The sequence below is a fragment of the Rutidosis leptorrhynchoides genome, chromosome 1 (genome assembly GCF_046630445.1).
Source record: "Rutidosis leptorrhynchoides isolate AG116_Rl617_1_P2 chromosome 1, CSIRO_AGI_Rlap_v1, whole genome shotgun sequence".
NCBI lineage: Eukaryota > Viridiplantae > Streptophyta > Magnoliopsida > Asterales > Asteraceae > Rutidosis > Rutidosis leptorrhynchoides.
The window spans coordinates 170,238,853-170,247,144 of record NC_092333.1 but is presented as its reverse complement, the minus strand read 5'-3'; the positions used below and the strand labels follow the sequence as shown (position 1 = coordinate 170,247,144).

The following is an 8,292-nucleotide window of genomic DNA, read 5'->3' as shown; positions in this document are numbered from 1 at the left end:
TTTTTTTTTTTTTAAGTTTCCTAGGGTTTATGACAGGGTTTTAGGGATTCTTGTGATTTTTGAATTCAACTTGGGCCATGTTTATGAACTGGCGTTTTTATTGGCCTTGTGAAAATGAATAAAATTTAGCCCAATAGCCGTTTCTCAGAATCTAGCTTGCCGGGTTAAGATAATGATTTGAAAGAAATGTCATATACGAATACGAATTAGAATTGAACTAGAACTAGAATAATATTAATATTAATATTAATTAAAATTAAAATTAAAATTACAATTAGAACTAGTTGAAGGATCGGTAAATGCACAAGTTTGTTAAAGACAATTATTTAAATGATATCTGCATAATTACAATTGTCGTTAAAGAGATATGTGATTTAATTTCATAGAAACTGATGGTCTAAAAATAATTAATTTAAATTTAAAAGATAGATCGAGAATAAATTAAATCAAACACTATCAAAAAATAAAAAGTTGAATATAAATCTATTTTAATTTAATAAAACTTTTACAGTTGTGGATTCATTATTCTTATATCTGATTTTATTTTAATACAAAAGATCGAATATTAATTTAACTTAAATCTATTAAATCGAATATAATAAAGCTTTTTATATGAACGTTGATATAAATACTTCACTGTTGTGAAGGATCCGTTCTAATCGTTTATAGAAGATAAATATCATTTGCCTAATGAATAAAACCATACTTGAGAGAATTCTTGATAAAGAATTGAATATATGAGAAATATTCATTTGAGAACATGTTTCATCTTGAGTTTGGGGGACTGATTTTCAGCCCTTGAATTAGTGGTGATCAATAGTTGAGATTAAATGGATCAAAATATATGGAATTTTGGACGAAGGGGCAAAATCGTCCATTCACTGCAATTATTTTTTACAGACTCAAACGCACGTTCATTGTTTACACACACACACACACACACTCAAACACATTCAATTTCTCTCTCGATCTCATTCTCTATTCTAGGGTTTCAAAACTATCTATCGATCTCTCTCGTTCATTCTCTCAATCTCAAATTTCTCTCACGATTCATCTAATCCGCTATCAACAATCATCAGTTTACAACATTCATCAACAATGGCGAAATCAAAGGATTCTATGTAACACCCTGTTTTTTCTTTTTCTTTTTTTTTTTTAAGTCACAGCGGAAGTCCTATTTATAAAATATGACACGTAATACAAACGACACCTGTATTACATTACCTTAATATCATATCAAATATTAAAAGTCTGTTACATATATAAAAACCATGTGTTACGTTAAGCAAAGACATCAGTAACAAAAGACACGACATCAGAGTTTCGACTTGTCAAACATATCATCCCACATCCCATCTTCACCCTGGTATCTAACAAGCAATCGTACTGAACCTGCAAGGGTGGAAATGTGGGGGATTAGCACAACTACTAAGTGAATGGATCTATCTAACAGCTAAGCATACAGTATCAAACATGCCAGGTCATCTATTGCTACATGAGTCAGCAAACAACTAATAGCAACACAAGGATCGGCGGCTTGTACGGGCACACGACTCATAGCTGATCGGGCTACAGTCTACCGATAGTCCCTCCTACCGGATCACCTGCATAACCGTCCAGACGCAATGCGTGCGTCCTTCTATGCTGTACTGAACATCCGTAGGACTTGGACCCAACCTAGCCTGGCCTCGGTTGACCTCGTGCGGACCCCACCTAGCCTAGCCTCAGTGGAATCCCCAGCTAGCCTGGCCTCATTGGTGCTCACAAAATAGTGCACAGAGATCACATAACATCAAGTCAAACTATCTAGTGCATATAGGCATACAACGCTAACTATGCATGGCACTCGGCTATCAACAGTATAAACTAACAGTAGCATCGCTTGCTACTCTATACTATAACCGGAGATAGTCCCACTCACCGATCGCCGGCAACTCGGTAGTCTAATGTCACCGAGTCTTCTCCTCGTTTGTATCACCTGAGAATAAACACTGAACAAGTTAGTAAACCGCACCACATTTACTAACTATATCTCGTTCTATATATATATATATACACACACACACACACACACACTACACACACACACATATTTACACAATATATATTTATACAAACACACACACACACACACACACACACACACACACATATATATATACACATTATATATATATATATACATATTTACACAATATATATTTATACACACACACACACACATACACACACACACACACACACACACACATATATATATATATATATATATATATATATATATATATATATATATATATATATATACAAAACGCCTAAACCCATTCGAACGGGTCGCAAGCAAAACGGTTAATCAACACATATATGCACACTTATATATACGTATACATACTTATATATACATATATATATATACACTCTTACATATATACACTTCTATATACCCTAAACATGTCCAAACGAGCGGGTTATGAGCCACACGGGTGGTCAAACAACATACACAAACCATAAAACCAAGATACGAACAACCGAGTTGCGCACCACGCCAAGCCACTGCGCACCACGCGGGCGAACAGCAGCAAAAAAATGGCGGACAGCAGCTATTAAGCTGCAACAGCAGCTGAAAACAGCAGCAGCAAAAGCTGTACATCGGGTAGAGAAACAGCAGCAGCAAACGCTGCTGTCCAGCTGGGTTTCGACCCCAAAATTTATGTTTCGAGCAGCGTTTTAGACAATAAATATATTCACAATGATACACAACATATATACAATATTTAACTAACATCTAACAAGTTAAATGACACACTTATGAACAAGATTTAACACAAATTGTACACATAAGCCTATTAAAACCCAAGTCAAAACCAACAAATGGGTCACGAGCTAAATGGGTAACCAATACCTTATAAGCACACTTAAACATATACATACACTTATATAATCATATAAGTCAATTAAATAGGTCAACGGCTAATACGGGCGATAGCGTATATATATATATATATATATATATATATATATATATATATATATATATATATATATATATATATATATATATACGAAATGCCTAACACCGTTTGACAGGGTCACGAGTAAAATTAGTAATCCACAAAAGTCCGCATTTACCACTTATAACCAAATTTATAGACTAACAAATGGGTCACGAAAAAAACAAGCACTCCTAAATTAATATGAATGGATCGGGGTCTAAACGGGTAACCAAAACACCTCACGCACCAAAAAAAAATGCAAACCACCGCCACCGACCGCCAACCGCCACCACTGACCACCAGCTGAGGCCGGCAGCCGTGGTGGCAGCGGTGGCAGCCCACCGAATAGCAGCAACAGCAGCTTTTAGCTGTTGTCCACCCTTTAGTGCACCCCTAAATTTGGTGTTTCTTGCAATTTAAGGCCAAAAACAAGTGTACATACAATCACTAATAATTATCTAACATCAATCTAGCATTTAACAAGTAATTTCATCACCAAATTCAAAGAATCAAACATTAATTGCATCATTTTATATAACTAATCATAAACCCTAAATTAATATAAAAGAATCACAAAAAAGAGACAAACCTTGTTGCTAGATGATTCAAGAAGCAAGAAGACATGAATTAAAGCTAGCAATTCTTTCAATTCCTTCATTAATCAAAACTAGGGTTTCATGGTGGTGGTAATTGGTTCGTGACAGAAAGAGAACAAGAGGGAGAGGGAAAGAACTACCACTTTAAGCTAGTAATTAACTTACTTCATCATCTTAATCAATTTGGAAATTATGATTCATGTATGTGTGTGGTGTTTAATCGATAGAAACAAGGGGAGGGAAGAAAAACCACGAACAGTACCATATAAAAAAAAGAAGGGCGGTTTTTGCTGAAAAATGGGTAATAAATCACTTATCCGATAAAATACGGGTATTTACCTGATTTCAGAAACGCAACCCACCACAGTCGGGAGCCCAAACGAAGTCCAAATTTAATAAATAAAATATCTCCGAGACCTTGTCACAAAGCGCACTCATTGAACTGATAATTAATTAAATACACCCAATAATTAATTAATTCACTAAAATACATTTTAATACGCAAAAAGAACATATACGTAATTTCACATAGGCCCGACACTAGGATGTTACATTCTAGGGTTTCGAAAGCATCTTCGGCTGAAAACCAAACTCCGACCATTAAACAAGATCCGGCCAAATCTAAAAGTAATTTTACTATATTTTATTGATGATTTGTTTATAATTAATCAATTGTGGTTGTATGCCTTTGTTTTTTTAATTTTAGGGTTTCGTGATATAGTTATTAATCACATGTTATTCTGTTGTGATTTTTTTTATACGTTTTCTTAATCAGTATCTGAGTTGCATATTTGTTGTTGAATAATCAAAATGTAAGTTTTGATCAGAATGTAATTTTTACTGTTTTTAATCACTTGTGATTATACAATGAAATGCTTGCCTTCCATTATTTTATAATCATATTTTTTATGTGTTATACCAAATGTGACGCCCTATACAAAACCATCGTGTACGATTCGTCAACAACAGGATCTTTACACGGTCAAGTACTACATGCGGTTTGAAAACCAGTTTGCATTCATAAAAACATAGTGTTTACAAAAGAGCTTATGAATCATATTTGATTGCTTGGTAGAATGACATGATTGTCTTGTTATATCATCATAAAGTGATTGTATTGTACAATCACATGTGATTGGATTCCAATCACTTGTGATTTGAATGCAATATCACAAGTGATTAGCATACAAATGTCATCATATGTGATTTATTGATTTTATGTGCTAGCTTATGAATCATATTTGATTGCTTGGTAGAATGACATGATTGCCTTATTATATCATCATAAAGTGATTGTATTGTACAATCAGATGTGATTGTATTCCAATCACTTGTCATTGGAATGCAATATCACAAGTGATTAGCATACAAATGCCATCACCCGTAATTTATTAATTTAATGTTTAGTGATTTACTTTTGTAAAATACATGGTTACAGGTAAGAGAAAACAAGTTGTTGTTGTTATCGACGATAACTGTTGGTGCATAATTAGTCCCCGAGTTCATTATGATCATGTTAATAAGCTTAATCGTTTAATTTTCTCTGCTGGTATGCAACCGCACGGTTGCAGGATGCAACCATACGGTTAAACAGGCAACCGCATGGTTGCAACGTGCAACCGCACGGTTGCAACGTGCTGTGTATATTTAAAGGGGATTTCGGGTTCATTGTTAGGTTTACGTATCCTAGCCTATACTACACGTACAATCCAATTCTCTGGTGTTCTAGTATTCAATATAGTCGATCTTTAACATATCTAAGTCGATTTTATCATTAAGATCAAAGGTTTTCATTGAGTTTTGAGTATAAAACCCAATAACGAAATTTCCCGCACTCGTTATTGAATCTAAGATCGTTTAATCCTGTTTACACGATCCTACAATAACGTTAAACCTAATCTTAAAAAGAAGGCTATAAATTCAAAGGATGTACAACAATAGAAAATTCAATGGAACCCTCTGATTCTTCACACATTTAAGGTGAACAAGAAGAAACAGAACAAGTACCCTAAATTGAAAAAGAATCTCGTGTTGACCAAACAAAAGAGTTATTCGCAAAAGAAAATTGAAGTGGTTTAACATGTTATGTAATGGTTTAACATTGTTGATGTAATGGTGTGACATTTTATGTACATTTTAATGGTTTAACATGGTTGATGTAATGTTTTTAACATTTTTATGGTTGATGTAATAGATTTAACATGATTGATGTAATGATTTAACATTTATGTATGTTCTTTTTTTTTTTTTATCTAATATGGTTTGATGTTTTTAACTTATTAAACAGGTACTTGTTTTTTAACATGTCAATCATTTGTGATTGTGCTTTTACCAATCACTTGTGATTCTGCTTTTGCCAATCACTTGTGATTGTGCTTTTTCCAATCACTTGTGATTGTGCCTTTTGCCAATCACTTGTTATTGTTAGTATGTTACGATATTTTTAACAGATTTTAGTATGTTTCTGTTTATATGTTACTATTTGTTGCTGGTTTTCATAGTGCATATCAGTTACATCTTAAGCACATGTGATTTTTCATAGCTAAACACATGTGATTCTAGCTATCACTTGTGATTTTTCCAATCACTTGTGATTCTGCATGTTCAATCACTTGTGATTCTGGCTATCACTTGTGACTTTTCATTGCCAATCACTTGTGATTATGACAATTACTTGTGATTGAACATGTTCAATCACTTGTGATTATGGCAATCACTTGTGATTTCTGCATGACCAACCACATGTTCTTAATATAATCACATGTGATTGTGATTGTAAAACACTAACTTTTTGATTATCTAACAACTAATTTTGCAACACCAATCACATGTGCTTAAGGTAGTCACATGTGATTTGTAAAACATTGTAACTTTATGATTATATAACAACCCAATCAATGTCAATGTCTAATCACATTTTATTGAATAATTGCAACATCTTTTCTCACAAATTGTATGAAAATAACAAACATAAAGAATTCAAGTTAAGCATCTCATAAAAATATCATAATAATCAATTGTACGAAAAAAAATAAACATCAGATTTCGGAAGTATTATGTTGTTCTTTTGCTTTTTTCTTTTTGTCACAAGTCCTTTGATTGTGATTCATATCTCCACAAAAACCGCAAGAAAACTTTCGCTTTTTGCTTTCCTTTAATGCCTTCTCTTTTCCACTCATCAGACGCTTATCATTTGCACATCTTTGGTAATTTTCACTCATAATAATCATAAGTTATTGCATAATAAGTCACTGTGACACACCTACGGTGGTTATCTATGCCAGTAAATGGTACAAACTTGAGGTTGTACCTGTCCAAAAAGACAATCACATGTGATTAGAAACTCAAATATACTAAATAACATGTCAATCACATGTGATTAGAAACTCAAATATACTAAATAACATGTCAAAAAAGACTATCACATGTATTAGAAAATTCAATATACCAAATAATATTTCAATCACATGCAATTAGAAATTCAAATATACCAAATAACATGTCAAAGAAGATAATCACATGTGATTAGAAACTCCAATATATCAAATAACATGTCAATCACATGTGATTAGGAACAATCAATCACATGTGATTAGAAACTGTAATAAGCCAAATAACATACATGTTCATTCGGTAGTGATTGCATAAGTTATTGCATAATAAGTCACATGTGATTGAATAAGAAAACAATCACATGTTATTGAACAACAAAACATTCACAAACAAATTGCATATAGTTATAGTCATTTACAACAAACAAATTGCATAAGTTATAGTGATTGAATAACTTATTGCATAGTAAGTCACATGTGATTATCATTCATATTAAAGATTACTTAACAACAAAATACATATCACATAATGTATTATCATAAAACTCAATCACATGTGATTGATTAACTGAAAATTTACAACAGTTCGGTTTCTATCTTCATTTTATTGACCATTATCACTTTATATCACAGTAATTCATTATCATAAAACACTTACATGTGACTTTTACAAGAAATTACATGTGATTGACGAAGAAATTACTTAAATTCACAGCATCAAATCTAATCACATGTGATTAAAGAAGAAACAATACACATACCTTCAGCATTCTGGATTTCGTTTAGTTCTTCATCACTGATATCGATTTCTGGTTCCATTACTTAAATTGAAGGTGAATATCAATTGATTTTGAGAATAAATTCGTATATCCTTTCAATTTGGAGTGAACGACTGTTTTCGAAGTTAAATACGGTTACGAAATCGTATAATCAGCAATCGGAGTGAATTAACGGTGTTAACGAGGTTGAAGATGACTGATTGTTCGCCGGAGAAACCTTAATCGCCATCGCCAGGAGCTGTTTAGGGTTTTTGAAGGGTTTTTGAAGATGACTGATTGTTCGCCTTAACCTTAATCATACGTAGATGTGTATTTGCAAAATGATGACAATACCCTCCCTGTATAATTTGGTGGTTTAATCTGGTTCATTGATCAAAAATGATCCAGGGGCTGAGGAGTGTTCGTGTTATCTCAACCTTTTCCTTGTTTTCTCCTGATTACAACTCAACAATTGAAATGTCACAAATTAAAAAACTGTGTGAAGCTACAAACATGTATCTTACGTTAAATATAGAGTGAAGGAAGATCGAATGAATATAGTCATTAACCGACAAAAATATGAGGAAAAAATATGTGACAAATAATGAACAAT

At 32.9% G+C, this 8,292-nt stretch overlaps 1 long non-coding RNA gene across 1 annotated transcript; it reads right to left on the bottom strand.

Annotated features, from left to right (window-relative positions):
* Positions 1-1,195: 1,195 nt before the first annotated feature.
* On the bottom strand, positions 1,196-3,846 carry LOC139866949 (uncharacterized). The gene is made up of 3 exons (XR_011765693.1): positions 3,583-3,846; positions 1,922-1,978; positions 1,196-1,392 (listed from the first exon to the last, which is right to left on the bottom strand). It is a non-coding gene; the product is annotated as an uncharacterized lncRNA (long non-coding RNA).
* Between the last annotated feature and the right edge of the window lie 4,446 nt (positions 3,847-8,292).